Genomic DNA, 18,704 nt, shown 5'->3' with positions numbered 1-18,704 from the left:
AGTCATGGCAGAATTCATCAAAAAGGGTAAAAACCCTCCGACCTTGTATGACCCGGAAAGACACCCACTGCTGTTTGTTATTTTGCCCACTGAAGGGCTTAATCATATGAAAGAGATAAAAGAAAATTTTCAAAGAAGTCGAAAAGTCTAAGACATGGCTGATAAATTGGTAAATTTTTTAAAAACCCCAAGAGTTAGGGTGGAGTTGGGTAGGAGCAACATGATAGTGACCTAAAACATCTATCTCGAAGTCGGAAAAAGGGAGAAAAACGCTTAGGCAGGTAATCATACTCTCATACATATAGAAAAAATGAGGGGCTGCCTCAGAAGCCCTCCCAAAACAAACCTGGTCTTGCGGACCCGGGGCAATCAGTTCATATTTCGGCTCATCCTCATCAAAAGTACAAAGCCTATGATGAGTGCGGAGGTTGGTGATGAAGTCAGTATCAACAAGAGGTTTTTTCCCTAGAACCGTGATATCCACCCATTGAGCAAGAGTTTCAACAGAACAGATTTTGTTTTACTAGAAAAGGATAGCAAAACCTACAAAGGAAAAAGAAAGGGATCAAAAATAGGGTCTCTAAGGGTTCGAGGCAAGTCTCTCAAAACTAAACAGAGAAACACCAAAACTACCATCCACACTCTACAGAACAAAACATGCAAGTCTATAAAGAAAGCAAGAAAAGAAAATGACCTTTTTTCTCGCAGAAAGTTGGAAGCAACAGCACTCGAAAAGGAAGGAGCTTTATTCTTTCGATCAACAAAGGGTGCAGGTAGAAAAGTTTTCAGAAACGAAACAAGCGAGGAGAGGGAAAAATATTTATAAACACGTTAGGGGCATAAAGGTAAAAAGACGCAAGCCATTTAAGAGTTGCACCGTTTCCAAGATAACCGCCCCCACGTATGAAGGCTCAAACCTCTAGGAGACGCGACGTTTGATTAGACGCGACTGTTGAGAATTTTTAAAACACGTCGGTTTCGAAAAATCACGTCGGTTCCTTATCAAGTCAGCTATAGTCCCGAGTTATGTTACTCGACCCCATCTCTTATAAGAAATTGGGCTCGAGTAGGGACACTGCTCATACCCTAACCCAACGCTAAGGCTCAGGTCCGAACGACAGGCCCAACCCACAGGGTTGAGCCTCACAGTACACCGACCTTCCCCTTAAGAAGTCGGTGCTCCCACGACTTGCTCTAAGAAAGTCAAAAGCAAAGATTAGCTGGCAGATAATAACTGCCCCTAAAATCTCTCAACCTCTCTAAAAGGTGGAACTACTCCAACGGTAGTTATTGGTTCACCACTATAAATACACTGACACCCCTCAGGTATCTTTAAATCCCAATACTCTTTAAACCTGCTTACACCCTTGCTGACTTAGGCATCGGAGTGTCTTTGCATGTACTACCCCCGTCCACTTACGCTCACAAGTCGGCCCCGAAGGTGCGAACCCATTTGGAGGATTCTTTACGATTGGGCCAATCTAACAAATTCAGCCCATTAATCTCCGGTTACCCATCGTAACAATATATATATATATATATACTGTAACTTTTTACTTACATAACATTTTACTTACAAAACATGCATGAACCGACATTGGAATTATGAGATTCTAAAATGTTAATCTATTTGAACTGACAAAATTACAATTTATGTAGATGAAAAATAAATTTAATGAATTTTTAAAACTGTCTATTACACAAAAGAAACCACGATTTATGAGAAAAATTTGTTGCAGTCTAAAACAACCAGTATGAACCACAATTTACGTGAGAAAGGTCTTATGCTAGATGCGCCTCCATGTTTGATAACTTTTCCATCCTGGATGCATACAGCACCATCTCCATATTCTAGTTCTTCCAAAGGATAGGTCACTACCTATAATATTGTAACTTCGGCAGAGGTATTTAATTTTCCTAAGACCTTAACTTGACAACCGCAATCTTAAAACAAAAATCCACGATCTCTAGATGATTATGACTATATAAAGAAACTATGTTATTTGACTTATAATTAGTTGACAATGTCGCATTTGTTTGAAACTATATTCAAATTAATAAATTAATTGTTTCATGCAATGATTGACATGCTTGTTCTTAAATTTTTGGATCCATAGCTACAAATACAAATATAACTCTTTTTTTCCTAGGTGCATTCATATTGCTATTATTATTATTAATATCTTTTTGAATATAAATAACAAATATTGATAATATTCATCTAATTAATTATACTGTTCTTTTACAAGAAATATTTATTTATAGAATAAGATATATATAAGAAATTAATTAAGCAGTTAGTTAATATATACAAGTAATTTTAATTAAATATAATTTTATAAAATAATTTAATAAAAATAGATTTAATATTTAAAAAATTAATATTTAAAATTTTAACAAATAACATGCATTAATATAACATGTTTCCAATATAGTAGGGAAAATTGGATTAATAAGTACTCTTCGATACAAAATATTTTTTGTAAGTACTCTAAGTAAATAAGTACTTTAGGTATAAAATTGGATTAGTAGATAAGTACTCCAATTTATTATATATCTTAATATTTATAAATATTCTATTCAAACTCATTCTACAAGTGTGGTCTTTCTCTTTGACTATGGTAGTTACAAATTGGATACAACTTGTTATAAATCTCACCATTCACAAATAACAACTCTTGGAAAATGCGGAGCACAAGTTAAAAAGGGGAAGCTAACAAAGTTAATCATATTTTCATTATCTACGTGTAAGTATAAATATGTGGCTAAAAATAAATTAATATGATTAAGAAACTGGACGAGAATGGAAGTTTACAAAGTAGTTAACAACATTTAAAATAAAGGGGTACTTTATTTTTATAGTTTCAATTCATTCACTATTATGCAATTCAAAACTCACTCATAATCATTTGTCATTTCTATATAACATAGTTGATCAACCACCATTAGAAGCAAAATTATATAATTGAGCGAGGGATAAAGTTAAAAACATAACTAACAAAATTGGATCCGAGCTAGACGAACTTCACTACTATACAACACCCCCACTCCCCTTTTCTTGAGACCATGAACAATGAGATGAGATAAAGCAGTAAAGCTGCAATTAGATTTTTTTCCAAATTCATTCCTCGTTGCAATTGCTGAGATATCCAATACATTCAGATTTTTTTCCAAATTCATTCCTCGTTGCAAAACATTATATGCGTTCAAAGCAACTAATTGAAATAAACCATTCATTCAATAAACAGTATGTGTTCATGGCCAATATTCAATTCATGAAAAATGAGAGAAACAACCAAAAAGAACCAACAAAGGCTCCTAATTAACATTAGAAGCATCTTCCATGAGACGTTCTATCTTAGAAAAAGGTGACTCCGAAATATCAGTCTCCAATCACTATTGTTGCTGCAAACTCGGATTGTTGGCACCCTAACTTTTCAAACTCCACGTATATCACGACTACAGTAATGTTGTCATAGAAACCTTTTCTAGCGGGACAGAGGAATCTATTCATATGTGATATTCTTGGCTGTTTTTTTTGGGCCACCTTAATTAACAACTTTGCAATTCCATTTTGAGGGATATATAGACAATTCTAACCGTCTCCAAAAACCCTGGTACAAATTATGATAAATCGGTCACACCTCTGCCAAGGATAAAAAACAATATCAGAGTAAGGTCTGAGATAACTCCCGAATCGCATCAAAGGTTTACGAATTCTGAGTATTTAAAATTGGCATGCCCAGAGATCTGGTTACCTGTCAGAAAGAAAGGGTTCAACCAATTTAGTTAAATATTAAATACAATAAATCAGTATGATAAAAACTTAAAGAATTTTTGTAATTCTGTTTCCTCCATACTGATTAATTGTATTTAATATATAACTAAATTGGTTAAACTCTCTCTTTCTGACAGATAACTAGATCTCTGGGGCATTCTCAGAATTCGTAAACCCTGATGCGATTCGGGAGTTATCTCAAAGCAGGCCTTATTTAAAGTCCGACCCTTATATCCTTGACAGAAGTGTGACCAATTTATCATAACTGATACCCGAGACTTTTGGAGACTGTTAAAATTGTCCATATATTCCCAAAAATAGGACTGCAAAGTTGTTAATCAAGGTGGCCCAAAAGAAAGCAGAAGCAGCCAAGAATATTACATATGAGAGTTTGCTAGATACTCTACCGCAACTAGAAATGGTTTCTATGACAACATTAATGTAGTCGTGGTATACGTGGATTTTGAAAGGTTGGGGAGACAACAATCCAGGTTTACAGCAACAAACAGTGATAGGGGAGACTGATTTTCCAAAGTCACCTTTGCTAAGATAGAAGGTCTCATGAAAGATGCTCCTAATGTTAATTAGGAGCCTTTGTTGGTTCTTTTTGGTTGTTTCTTTCATTTTTCATAAATTCGACTTTTGCCATGAACACATATTATTTAATTGAATGAATGATTTACTTCAATTAGCTACTTTGAAAACATAATGAATTGGATATTTCAGCAACTGCAATGAGAAATGAACTTATTGCAGCTTGACTGCTTTATCTCATGCCATTGTTCATGGTCTCAAAATTTTTAAAAAATTTTGAGAACACAAAGCGCAAAGCAGAAATAACAGACCCTACATAGCAGACACGTTAAAATATTACTACACCACCTTGAGCAATTTCCCCAAGCAAAATATTTGCAATTCTGCTACCAACATCATCTGGAGGCATCAAATTTTTTTTTGAATCATCCTCAAGACCAGATGTTTCTTCATGCCTAGCATGAGAAACAACTGTATCTGCAGATATCAAGCAACCGGTAGTAGTCTCCGCTACCAATGAAATCCCATATCCGGGTGAGTTGGGTCATTAAAGAACTTGATAAATATTTTCGCTTTTCAAAATTCAAATTAATCATTGGAAACATACTTACTTTCCGACCTGTGGACCTGATCCGTGGAAGATGTGCACATCTGAAAGTAGTGGATTGAAGATTCCACGGGAAGCTCTAATCATTCTATTTTCAAACTGAGCAGACACTTTGGTTGAAAATGTAATTCCTCTAATCTTCTTAACAAATCCCTCGTCAGTCCAATTCATTGCCTGCAAATTAAAACATATGATATAACAAAATTCATTCTAACAAACTAAATCAAAGGAACAAAAAGTTCCCAGCAACTTACAAATAGACCCTGAACAACAGGAAGAGACAAAACAACTTCTCCACCACCATTCGGAGGTACTCCACGACTCTCTATTTTAAGACTCAGACCTTTGGCAGGGACCCCAAAGCGCTTTAGCATGGGCAAAGCAGTAGACTTGAAAGTATCAACTGATGGATCCTTAGAATCATTTGTGATCCCTAAAAACAATATTATGGACAATTTTAATTCAAATCATTAGAATATATCCTAAATGGTCCTTATAGTCTGGTTTTCTTTAAAAAAATAAATTAATATACTTTCCGCACTTTTCAACCTTTCCTGTTAGTTTCTAACAGGATGTAGAAAAGCATAATCGAATCGCAAATCAAAGTGTCAAAATCACATACTGAGTACTAGACTCCAACCACACATAACAAAGGAGTGCCTCAGAATCTTCATTGTAAATCCTAAACTCCTAAGGGCAACAATAGAGGACATATTCAGTATGAAATTCATGAGAGCATATCATAAATGTTATACCTTTGAGGGTGATGGCGAGGGGCTTCTTGGCAAACAAACCAAGAAGGATGAGGGGCTCCAGGAAACAAGCAATAGAGTGCGAGACACACCGCGTGGGGATGGTGCTGTGTGCAGCCCATAATAATGCCGGGTTTATACTTCAATTTGGTGCCTGCAAATCAGATCGAAACCTAATTAATATAGAAGGAAGTAGGAGCTACTAAAGAGCATGGTGTATATATGTATAGATACCGGTTTCATTGATTTGGACGAGGCAATCATAGGAGACAGTCTGAAACAAGCGAAGGAGGGAGATCTCATTGTTGTGGAGGCCAGGCCAAGTTTCGTCGGCACTAATATCATCAATGATGATGGGAGTTGAAGAGAGAGTAGCCAGAAGAAGGAGCTGCCTGAAGTTATGTCTTCCTTTCAGCCTCTTGTACTCCGTCTTCATCCTCTTTAATATGTTTTTCAGCTTTCACCGTGAAGTCTGAAGAGGCAGCGGAGGCTGACAGAGCTTGGTGATCGAATTCAGCAAGGTTGCGAGAATGGAAAAACTGGTGGAGTGACGGGTTAAAAGGTTCAGTGGTCCAATATAAATTTCTAGATATCTAAATTCAATTATTCAATGACAATAAAATTCAAAATTTAACTTCCAATTTGTCTATTTTTCATCATTAAAAGTTCACATTCAAAGTTGAACACATAAAAGTTCATGACTAAAATTAAAATCGAAATGCACAAATTACCAAAGTTGCGAGAACCGAACCGGTCAATGAACCGGTAAAGTGATTGGTTTAATGGTTTAGAAGTTTAATCGGGGTTCAACCAGAATAATTAAATATATGAAAAAATTATGAAAAAATTAATATAATTTTAAAGATTTAAATTTAATAATTTTTAAGCAGATAAATTTTAAAATTTTACAATTTTTCTGAAGTATAATTCAAATTTCACAGATAATCAACAACTAAATATAAACATAAACATAAACATAGTAATGAAGCATAAACATCTCAAAACCAGAAAATTCCAGCAGTCCAGCACAATGCAATGAAACATTCACCATAGCACCATTAACAATTCAGAATCAAAAACCCAGCAAACAGAATCAATAACCCAAAATCAGAAAAAATCAGCATAAACAACCGAGAATCAGAATCATAGCATAAATAACTCAGAATCAGAGATTCCAGTATAAACAACATAGTACAGCACTATACCATATAACCAAAATTCAGTTTAAGGGAAGGGAACTGACGGCGACGGAGGAATGGGAACAGCCGGCAAGGAGGAGCTCGGACAGAGACGAGTTCGAACAGAGACCGAGAGAGAGAACTCAAAAAGTGACGTTAAGTTCGGACAAAGACAGAGAGAGAGAGAGAGATCGAAGAGACGACAACCGAAGAACGATGAGAGGAGAAGAGATGAGAGGAGAAGAGACGAGAGGACACCTTTCTGCGACGGCGACGGCGACGAGAGGTGGAACAATGAGAAGAGGGATGGACCGCCGAACAGAGCTTCCACACTTTACGCGGCACCCATGGTCTATCCTGGAGGTGAAGAGTTCAGAGATAACCTTGAAGAGGGATGGATTGGTGGCTGCGGGCTGAGGTTTGGGGATTAGGGTTCCTCAATCTTCTCTTCTTCATAGTAAGTTCAGAATTCAGAGAGAGGAGAGAAAGAGAGGGGTGGGATGGGGATTTGGGTTTTTTTTTTTTGGTTGGTGGATTGGACAACCCCAATCCTAGGTACCCTAATGGATTGGACTACTCCCAATCCTAAGTATACAACACATCTACACATTCTTCACATTTTTATCACATTTTTTTCTCAATTGCATTCTCTAAGATTTGAAAGGATTAGGGTTTTTTTTTTTTTTTTGGACCTGGTGTAGGCCGGACACCCGGCCCACACCCTAACAGAACCGAGCCCCACACCCGCCCGCCTAACTATCCTAATTCAAACAACAGATTATCTCTCTCTCAACTAACCACTCTCACTTAACGCACTAAACCAGAAGAGGCAAATTCCAGAACTAACGACTCGAGAAAAAGAGGATGACTCTGAATCAGGATGGCCAAAGGCGGAGACCCAGTTCGATCCGGCTCTCCGGAGAAGAAGAAGGACGGAGTTGCTCCCCTGTTCATTCCCTTTTAGGCGGATAGTTTTTGAGGAGCGCTACTCCGACTCACAGAAGCTAGGCTGCTGGAAGCCGCTTGCGAAGAAACAAGCTCCGATAGTAATGATACCTAGATGAGCGGCACTTTGGCATAGGAGAAGTCTGATGGGATCACTACAAGTTTGGTTGGTTTGATGCTCTATGCGGTAAAGGTGCCTTCCCTTCCCAATTGCTCCAATCCTCAATCCCCTTAACCTGCCAATTAACCATTCCTCATCTTTTCCTTAAAATAAATTATTTTGTATGATAATAATAATAATAATAATAATAATAATAATAATATATATATATTATACTATTAGTTTTTTTTTTTTTTACTAAGATCCAGTTCTCGAAAGAAATATCTTATCTTCAGTTTTTTTTTTTAAAGATAATATATATATATATATATATATATATATATATATGAGAGAATATAGATATTTATATATATAACATAGATCTGGCCATGCTTGCAAAGTGAGCTCTATTGACTGCTCTAATTATGCTTTCAGGTTTGCTGATGAGAATTTTGGAGGTGCAGTCCAATTCTTTCTCTTCTGATGATGTCTGCAGTTTGAGGCGGGGGAGTTATTGGCCAACTAGCAGGAAGTAGATTTTTGAGTTTCAGAGCTGCTAGTGAATGAGCCAGTCTGTTTCCTTTTCGAGGGGTCCAGGTGAAACCACAGTTTGAGAGTCTTTTTTGAATAGAAATTATGTCTTGAATGATTGGGTCTATTTTCCAAATTGTATCCCCTGACTTGAGAGTCTGAACAATCTGCAGACTATCTGTTTCAATGATGGCTCTTTGAATATTTAAATTTTTCACTAGAATTACAGCTTCCCTTAATGCTTGTGCCTCTGCTGATAGGCTTGAGTTTGCTTGAATCACTGTTGCAGATCCCCCCAGGATTTTTCCTGTATGGTCTCTGATCACTGAAGCTGTTGCCCCTGTCTTAGTTCCAATGGAAAAAGCAGCATCAGAATTTACCTTGAGCCAGCTCTGAGGAGGAGGTCTCCAAATGACAGGTAATGATCTCCATTTGTTGTCTTCTCTGACTTTGGAGATGTTTTCTTTTATTAGGCTGTTGTATTCTTTCTCTATTATTCTTGCATGATTGATGGTAGACTCTGGGTTAGGCTCTATGTTGTTGTACTCGTAGTTGTTTCTAGCCTTCCAAATTGTCCACATAGTGATGCCAATTCTACTCCAATTCTGGTCCGCTTCCGTTCTGTTGGCTTCTTTACACTTTATGTACATTTGTTGTAGCCATTGTCCCACTGATCTGACGTTTTGGTTTGTTGGCGTGCATTGTGACTGTGAGCCAAACCACACTGCTCTGGTCCAATCGCAGAGCAGGAGAGTATGTTCACTGGTCTCTTCCTCTTGCGCACAGATCGGACAAACACTATTTGTCAATAATCTCTTTTTTTTTTAAATTTGCCCTTACCGGTATGATGTTGTGTGCGACCTTCCACAGGAACATTTTGATTTTTTGGGGTGCCTTTATGTTCCAAATCCCTTCCCATAGTTCTTCGAACACAGAGCTTGATGATGGGCTATAGTAGTGACTTCTTTCGTCTTCTTCTTTTTTTGCCGCATAGTACCCTGTTTTGGTTGTGAATTCTCCATCCTTCCTGAAGGGCCACAATAATCTGTCCTCCTTAGAGATCCTGCTTACTGGAGTTTGGAGTATTTTTTCTGCTACAACTGGGGGGAAACTCCTTTGGATTTTCGCTCTATCCCATTCTCTAGAAGGTGTTAGTAGTTCTTCTACTCTTTGATTGTCACTTCCTCCTCTTTTGAGTGGCTCGTTGAATCCATGAATCCAGTTATCACCCCATACCTTCACTCCACTTCCTTTGCCTATGCTCCATTTTCCTTTACTCTTTATAAGCTCCCTCCCTTGCAGTAAGCTGTTCCATATCCATGTGCCTTTCCGATGCTTTGACGCTTCCCAAAAATCGCAGTCTGGAAAATATAGAGCCTTGAGCACTTGTACCCATTTTGCTTCCGGGTTCCTGATCACTCTCCAAGCCTGTTTGGCTAGATGCGCCGTATTCTGGTGGTGAAACTCCTTAAAACCGAGTCCTCCTTTCTTCTTACTCTTGCATAGCTTTGGCCAAGCCTTCCAATGGATCCCTCTTTCTCTTCCTTGACTTCTCCACCAAAACTTAGCGATTTTGGCCTTTAATTTATTGCAAAAGGATTTGGGGAACCTTAGAATGCTCATGGCGTATGTTGGAATTGCTTGAATGACTGCTTTTATAAGGACCTCCTTACCAGCTTGATTTAACAGGCTTTCTTTCCATCCTTCTATTTTTCCTTCCACTTTTTCCATGATCCACTCTAGAGCCTTGCCTTTCGCCCTTCCCCATTGAGCCGGGAGTCCCAAGTATCTCCCTGGGCTGTCCCAAGTTGGAATGTTGAGAATGTCTTCTATGTTGACTCTGGTTTGGATCGGAATCTGGTTACCAAAGATTATTCCTGATTTTTCTAAATTGATCACTTGTCCCGAGGCCGAGGTATATTGGTTCAGGATCTATACTAGTTGATAGATTTCCTCCTCTTCTGCCCCTGAAAATATGATACAATCATCAGCGAACAGTAAGTGAGTGATAATTGGTGCTTTAGGTGCTAGCTTAACTCCTGAGATAATCTTTTTGTTTAGGGCATTGTCCATTAAAATGGTAAAAATTTCAGAAGCTAAGATAAAGAGATAAGGGGAAAGGGGGTCTCCCTGTCTTAGTCCTCTTTGTGGGATGATTTCCTTGGTTAGAGCTCCATTGATCTTGAACTTATATGTCACACTTCTGATGCACTCCATTATGAGCTTCACCCATTCTTGATGGAACCCGAAGGCCTTTAGCGCTTCTTCTATGAACTTCCACTCCATCCTATCGTAAGCTTTATTCATATCAAGCTTGATGGCTAAGTCCTTGGTGGCTTCTTTCCCTTTACTTGTTATTCTGTGGATTGCTTCTTGGACTATGACTATGTTATCTTGAATGAGTCTTCCACTGACAAATGCACTTTGGGTTGGTGAAACGATCTTATCTATGATTCCCCGTAATCTAGCCACTAACACCTTAGATATTATTTTGTAAATGTAGTTGCAGCAGCTTATGGGTCTCAACTGGTTCAAGGTTTCTGCTTGCTTAATCTTTGGAATGAGCACCACCTGTGTTTCATTGATTTGTTTTGGTATGGAGCCTCCTTGAAAGAAATTTTTAACCACAGCACATACATCTTTGCTTATGGTGCTCCAATGGTTCTGATAAAAAAGACCATTTAATCCATCTGGCCCTGGAGCTCTAGAACCATCCATACTAAATGCTGCCTGTTTGATCTCGTCCTCTGTGACTTCTTTCAGGAGATCTGTATTCATTTCTTCAGTGACTCTTTTGGGAACCTCTTTTATACATTCCGCTAAATTAGGTTGCCCGCTGGAAGTGAAAAGCTTGGAGAAGTAGTCTTCTATGAGTCGTAAGATTTCCTCCTGATCTTGTACCCATCTCCCTTCTGCATCCCTCAACCTATCGATGCGGTTCCTATCTCTCCTTTGAATGGTTGAAGCGTGAAAGAATGCTGTGTTACGGTCTCCCCATTTGAGCCATTTCACTCTAGCTCTTTGAGCCCAATATTTTTCTTCTTGTCTCCATAGTTCTCTAATTCTTTGTTTAGCATTCTCAATTTGGTGCTGCTGTCTTGGGTTGTGATGGGAGTTTTGGAGATTCTGGATTTTACGTTGCAATCTAGTAATCTCCTCGTCGGCTCTTTTGAAGCTCTTGCGGTTCCACTCTTGGAGATTTTTGATGCAGTTGCTGGTTTTTTCCATGAAATTGTTCCAGTCTCCACCTTGTGCCTTGGATGTCCACCCCTTTCTTATGACTTCCTTGCACTCCTCCTTATCGTCCCAGTAGGCCTCGTATCTGAACTGCCTTGGAACCCTCTGATTCGGTTCTATGTTGAGTAATAATGGGCAATGGTCTGAAGATATTGCAGGTAGAGCTATCAGTTTGGCATGGTTGAAGATCTGTCTCCACTTCCAGTTTACTAGAGCTCTGTCTATTCTTTCTCTTGTCACAAAGCCTTCTCTTGGGTTACTGAACCAAGTGAATTTACTGCCTTTGAGTTCCAGGTCCATGAGGTTCTTCTTGTGCACTAGATTCCTGAACTCTTCTATTTGTATGCGTAGTTTGGGGTGCTTGCCGATCTTCTCTTCTTGATGAAGGATGTCATTGAAATCACCTATGAAGCAACTTGGTTCATCCATCAGGTCCTTGGACTCACTAATAGCTTGCCAAGTTCTCCTTCTCTGTTTGAAAATTGGATTGCCATATGTAAAGCAACACTTCCAGTTTGGATTGTTATTGCTCTTTATGTCTGCAATGATATAATTTTGACACCAAGAATAAACTGAAATACTAATTTTTTCATTCCATAAAAGACACAGACCCCCGGACAAGCCCCGGGGTTCTACACAAAAACTATTCTTAAACTGAAGCTTCCTAGCAAACTTCTTTACATTCATTTCCTTACATCTAGTTTCCATTAAGTAGACTATGGCCGGCTTGTGCTTCTTGCACATATTTTTTAATTCGGACACTGTCGCAGTCGCCGCCATACCGCGACAGTTCCAACTTAGGATAATCATGGTTGGGGTGGGGGCATGTGTGGGCCCGCCTCCTCAGCCTTATAAGTTGGTTCTTGTTCGTCCAAATCCATGTTGTTTCCTTTCTGTGCCACTGCTTTGTTTCGTTTGCTGTTCCTTGACTCTTGGTCATCATCCCAGTTGGAGTTGGTAAGTGCTTTGATTTCTGAGTGCTCTCTTTTCCTCTTGATCTTCAAATTGTATTGCATACCTATGCTGAGTATTTCTTCCCATATCTTCATGTCCTTGTTAACCTTGTTACTTGCTTCAGATTCTGCAAACTCATCTTCCGGAGCCAATTCAACATAGTAGGTGACTCCATCTTGGTTTTTGTATGCTTGCTTTTTCTCCTGGCTCATTTTTTTCTCCCATTTTCCGGCTTCTTCTCTTGTAGCCCATCTAAGGTTGACGTTGTTCTTGTCCCCTTCTTGGACCTCTTCGTTCTGCCTACCTTCTTTTTCCATTTCCTGTTTCCACGGGCCCGAGAGAGGGTTGGCTGGATGATCATATTGGCAATATCCTCCTCGTTGGGCCCATATGGTATCCTGCCCTGGGTGAATTAAATTTATTGGGTATTGAGGTTTACTTAGGCCCTTATCATTTGATTTTCCTTCTATCATTTCTTTGCTTCTGTTGTCTTGGACTTGTGGTGAGTTGGGCCTCATCCAGTTTGATGGCCCATCCTGGATCCTAGTTTTCTCCTGAGATATGCCTTCCGGCCCTGTCCACTTCTCTTTTCTTGAAACTTCCTTTCCTCCCATCACACTTTTTCCTTTTATTCCTCGTAAGTTGTGAGCTGCTGTTCCGAGGATGTTCAGGAGGCGTATGTCTCTATCTTCTGGCCATCTTTCTTGTGGCAGTGGGATATCTCCTCTCTGCTCCTCCATCTTTTCGCCGCCTCTTTCATCTGTCTCTTTTATTTTAATCTCTCCAGAAGTGACCTCTATTTCTTCTACTTCTTTTACCCATTGGTTCTTAGGGTCGTTTTCAGTGCTTTTGCTATTGACACCTTCATCCTCCAGCGTCTGATCTCCACGCGCTGCTTCGTACTCCCTGATTTGTTGCTCCAATGCTTCTTCCTCCCTTGGTGAGTGCAGTGGCCTTGCCCTTTCTGTTCCCAGCTCTACGCCATACTTTGGTTTGGTAGGGTCCCAGCATGCCATGGCTTGAGGCTTGTCACAGTTTCTCTTCTCGTGGCCAATGATTCCACACTTGAAGCAGTAGTTGTCCTGTAATCTTTCGTACTGGAAGCTTATCCAAGATTTGGGCTTGTTACCTCTGTTCAACCAGAATCCTGTCTGAAGAGGTTGTGTAATGTTGATGGCTACCCTAAGTCTTAGGAAGTTCCTTTGTAGGGTGCCTTCTTTTATGGGGTCTTCCACTTTTCCCACTATTCCGATCATATCTCCAATGATTTTGGCAGTTTCAGCATTTAATCTTTCTACAGGAAGCCCATGCACCTGTATCCAGAATTCCATAAAGTCGTGGCTGACGTCCAGGATAGACTCCCCATACAACCACCTTTGAAGGTTCATCAGATGTCCCTTGACATTCCACGGACCATTCCTCAGGAATCTATTTCCTGTGCGACTGTCTTTGAAGCTTATGAGAATCTTGTTCCTTCCAACTTCTGAGATGGTAACATCCTTTGGATTGCCCCACATTCCTAGGATCGAGTTCTTTATGGCCTTATACTTTAGCTCTCTGTCTGTGATGATTTTTCCAATTAAGTTGAAACTGTTTGCTTTGAAGCCTGGGCTTGGATGAGAATTGAGGGTGATGGTAGTTCCTTCTATAGGATCTGTACCCATGTTTGGTCTGGTCATGTTTGAGAATTGGAAGGAGATGAGAGGAGAGACTATTATGTTGATAATAGGGACAGTGGTTGATGGTTTAGAGAGAAAGGTGAAGAAGATGAAGGTTTACTATTGGACAGCAGGTCCGAAAGAACAGGAAACTTAGAGAGGTAGAGAAAGAGGGTTGTGGACAAACTATTTAGTATTTTGGTAACTCTCTGACCTTATATGAGTTGATACGCATTATGCTGGATATGTTGAACAGAGATGATCTTGTGTTTATCTATGTTTGTTTCAGGTAATGTAAGAAACGTTGCTAACCTCGATGAATGGGGCGGAAGGAGGTGTATATGATGATTTCGTGAATGAAAAGGGAAGGTTTCAACCTCTTATAAGTTGAGTTTCAAGTGAAACAGAACCCAAAGTTCTATGGTTCCTCTCCTGTTGAGAGCATCGTCCCTCCGGATGAGAGAAAATTTTTTTTTGTCCCTAGAGATAAAAAACGTGAAAGTGCTTGGATTAGGGTTCAATTATCCAGAGAGAGAATGGTGGGATGGCCGGGTATTTGGCATTGCCCATTGGGCTTTTTTGTTTTTTTTTTAAACCCAAAACGGTGCCTTTTTGGAAGGTTATCAGTATACTAGGAAGCGTTTCAGGTGAAACACGGTACGATCGTGGAAGTTCAGTATGATGGGTACGAACAGGTTTTAGGGATCCCTTTTGTCATGAAGTGAGAGATTGAATGACCATTATATCCCATAATGCAGTTTGGAAAAGACAGTAAGAGACAGCTTGGCAATAAAAAAGAAAAGTGGTGATAAGCTGAGGGATGATGGGGAGAGGAAAGGAGCTCGGCTTTAATGGTGCGAAATGTGTGTGTTGGGTAAGGATTGGTACGTCTTGATCGGATGAGAAGAAGCGTGGGCTTTGTATATGCCTGCAGGAGTAAAAGATCAAGGTGAAATGGTACTATTTATGGTCATCTATTTCATTACTTACTATAATCACCATACACTTTCAGCTGAACTTAATTTCAATGCTATTTCATCATTACAGCTACAACTCTATGTGGATACTAGCACAATACCATGCCCTTATCCATTTCAGAATAAACCACAATTCGACAGTGTCAACAGTGTTCTCCCAACTACACACAATACTGCCTTTTTCGCACCACTTTGGGACCCTATATTTTTGCCAATATTCTTGATCCCAAAAATTGCCCAAACCCTCCGTGAACCAACCATGGAGATAGAATCTGCTCGGTAGAAGTGCTGTCATGCTCATTCTCATAAACCTGAATATATAAAGAGTGGTGGGTGATGTGATGATTGAAAAGAAATACATACACCACCTGATTAATTCCATTGTAAATTACTAATTGTTGGAGGAATTTTATAGTTAATTTGGTATTTGTTTTTAAGTTTGTCCAATATATCCTCCCCTAATTTACTTATTTTTCTTTTTATGTTTTTTTATTTTATTTTATATGTTTGCTCTATGGTTGTTTTATAGCATCTTATGTGGCTATGAATAATGGGTTTCAAATATGAGTTTTTCGTTTTTTTTTTTTCGTTGACTTGAATAATGTTTATTTATTTAGTAACAAAATTGTTATAACTAAATAAATACTACAGCTATTCTTAGTGCAAATTTGATCACTTACCTTTTTTTATTCATCTAAAAAATTTTATTTCATTTTATCTCAATAATTTAAAATCAGGAAAGACTAAACTTCCAAAAAAGTATAGAGGCATATCTAAAACGCTTCCCATATACTAATCGGACGGATTCTAGGAACATGCTATTCTATTAATTGTTGAGGCTATGAGGCTATTAGTTGAATTTGACCAATCCATAAAAATAAAATCTATAATTACAGAAGTTTAATTATGGTTCAACTACATCATTAATTACCAAAAATATAAAATACATGAAAATTGAAAATGTCATGGATCAACATCAAATGATAAATCATTCGCAGCGCTAAGGTTACTGACTTTTTTTTTTTTGGTCTAGAAGGTTATTGATTTTGAAACCGAGATAAGAAGAATTTTTTTTTTGGTCATACAAACACAGTCACACACCCACTCACACACTAACCTAACTACCACTGTTAGGAATCGAACATATGTGGCTTTAGTTCGAGGCAAATACTTTTGCTTGGATAAATTATTCTGGACTTGTTAGGTGCAGAATCATATATTTGCTGACAAAGAACACAAACCCTGACCAAAACCGCAACCATGTAGAGTTGGATCCAGCTAGAATGAGGATTGTAAAATTTCATGGCTGATGAATGGGTCAAGATCCAAATCCAAAGCACGGGTCTGATCTATTTCAAGCCCACTAGCTACGTTGACCTTAATTCTAATTTAATTAGGGCCCAAAACTAAAGGAATTGATTTGTGAGAATGGGATCAGAATTAGTTGGCTCGTCTCATCTCTTTTTAGTTTTTACACACAGTGAAAATGACACACATCCACTAAATTCACTTTCTCTCTTTCTCAATTCTAACACAATGCAACCCTACTGATACGGAATAATAATGGTGTGTGAAAATGATGATGTATATAAACATTGATTTAGATAAACAATAATGACCTCATATATATAACCTTATTTGAGATAGGGTTCAAACCAATATTTACTTTAACTCTTTTTTGTATTTTTATTTAAAATTTATGACTTCGTCACTTCATTATAAGATGAAGCATAATAGTAAACTTGAACAAAATTAGCAAAAAAGTGGGTCATTGTCATTCCATCCTTATTTCTTAAAAATAAATAAATTGGGACCAATGTTAGAAAGGCTAATGGTACCGGATCATTTGATGTCAGATACGCTGCAAAGTGGTAATGAATTAATGTTGGTTGGACCACACAGCCTACAAAAGGGTGTCATCCATTGGAAGAATCATCGAAACTTTTGCAGTCCACATACATCAGAGAAATCTTTCTTTACTTATTAGAGTAAACTACCATTTGTACCTACGAAAGTTGAAAACGCCAACATATCTATCTATAGAAAAAAAAAATTATCATTTGTACCCGTAAAAAATTATTTTTACAGATAAAATTATCCAAACACTTAAAAATTTTCTAAAATTTCTAAATTACCCTCATCTTCACCACCACACCACCTCTTTCACCCAATCACCTTTCTAACCCTAACTCTCTTCATCCAACCACCACCTCTCTTTCCCTTTCTAATCTCCAATCCCACATTGATGAGATATCCTACCAGGACTATCTTCAGCTCTAACAAGTTCACCATTAACGCCGCTGTTTACAGACTGATTCGGAAATCTCTGCGGCGGAATGTGGTTCAGAACATGCTGAGCTCCACCAGGCTGAGGGAGTTCCGTACCGTGAGGGACAAGGCCATGGAGAAGCTCATCAACCGCCTCAGAAATGAAGCAGAGAACAACAATGGCGTTGTCTTCATCCACAAAGACGCGAGGTTCGCGACATTTTGTATCCTCGTTGCAATGTGTTTTGGCCTCAACATGGAAGAACACAAGGTGGAGAAAATAGATCAAGTGATGAAGAACGTTCTCATAACTCTGAATCCAAGACTCAATGATTAACTTCCGATCCTGAGTCCTTTCTTCTCGAAACAGAGGAAAAGAGTGTTGCAAGTTCGAAAGGAACAGGTGGATTTCATTGTACCGTTGATTGAACAGAGAAGAAAAGTTATAGAGAATCCAGACTTCGACGAAATCGCAACAACTTTCTCATACCTTGACACACTGTTCGATCTGAAGGTTGAAGGGAGAAAATCTGGTCCTTTAAATGATGAATTGGTTTCCCTCTGCTCAAAGTTCCTGAACGGGGGAATGGACACGACGGCGACGGCGACGGCGGTGGAATGGGGGATAGCGCAGCTGATTGCGAATCCGGAAGTCCAAGAAAAGCTTTACAGAGAGATAAAGGAATGTGTTGGGTGGTGGGATTTGAGATTAGAAAGAGAAAGAGGGGTGGTGGCTGAGTGAAGAGGGTTAGGGTTAGAAAAGAGGGGTGGTGGCTGGGTGAAGAGGGTTAGGGTTAGAAAGGTGATTGGGTGAAGGAGGTGGTGTGGTGGTGAAGATAAGGGTAATTTAGGAATTTTAGGTAATTTTTTAGTGTTTGGATAATTTTGCCTGTAAAAATAATTTTGTATGGGTACAAATGGTAATTTCTTTTTTCTATGGGTAGATATGTAAGCGTTTTCAACTTTCGTGGATACAAATGGTAGTTTACTCTTACTTATTATCTACATTCTATTAACTACTACAATCACAATATTTGTTTTGACCGTTTGCTGCATCTTCTTAGACTTAGTTTGTCAATATTTTTACTTTTTAAAAGTAGTTTATAAAAATTAATTTTTAAAAGATAATTTTTAAAAGTTATAATATTTATGTTGAGTAAATAAAATTAAAAATAACTTTCAATA

General features: G+C 38.5%; 1 long non-coding RNA gene and 2 pseudogenes across 1 annotated transcript; 2 read left to right on the top strand and 1 right to left on the bottom strand.

Moving 5' to 3' along the window:
- Positions 1–3,186: 3,186 nt before the first annotated feature.
- LOC112792709 (probable RNA 3'-terminal phosphate cyclase-like protein) lies at positions 3,187–7,246 on the bottom strand (annotated as a pseudogene).
- A 7,741-nt stretch (positions 7,247–14,987) lies between these two features.
- LOC140178087 (uncharacterized) lies at positions 14,988–15,685 on the top strand. The gene is made up of 2 exons (XR_011870325.1): positions 14,988–15,231; positions 15,322–15,685. It is a non-coding gene; the product is annotated as an uncharacterized lncRNA (long non-coding RNA).
- A 1,811-nt stretch (positions 15,686–17,496) lies between these two features.
- Positions 17,497–18,261, top strand: LOC112784193 (cytochrome P450 77A3-like; annotated as a pseudogene).
- Positions 18,262–18,704: the final 443 nt, after the last annotated feature.

This window comes from Arachis hypogaea, chromosome 13, assembly GCF_003086295.3.
Source record: "Arachis hypogaea cultivar Tifrunner chromosome 13, arahy.Tifrunner.gnm2.J5K5, whole genome shotgun sequence".
NCBI lineage: Eukaryota > Viridiplantae > Streptophyta > Magnoliopsida > Fabales > Fabaceae > Arachis > Arachis hypogaea.
The sequence above is the reverse complement of the archived record's forward strand: the minus strand, read 5'-3'. Positions and strand labels throughout refer to the sequence as shown.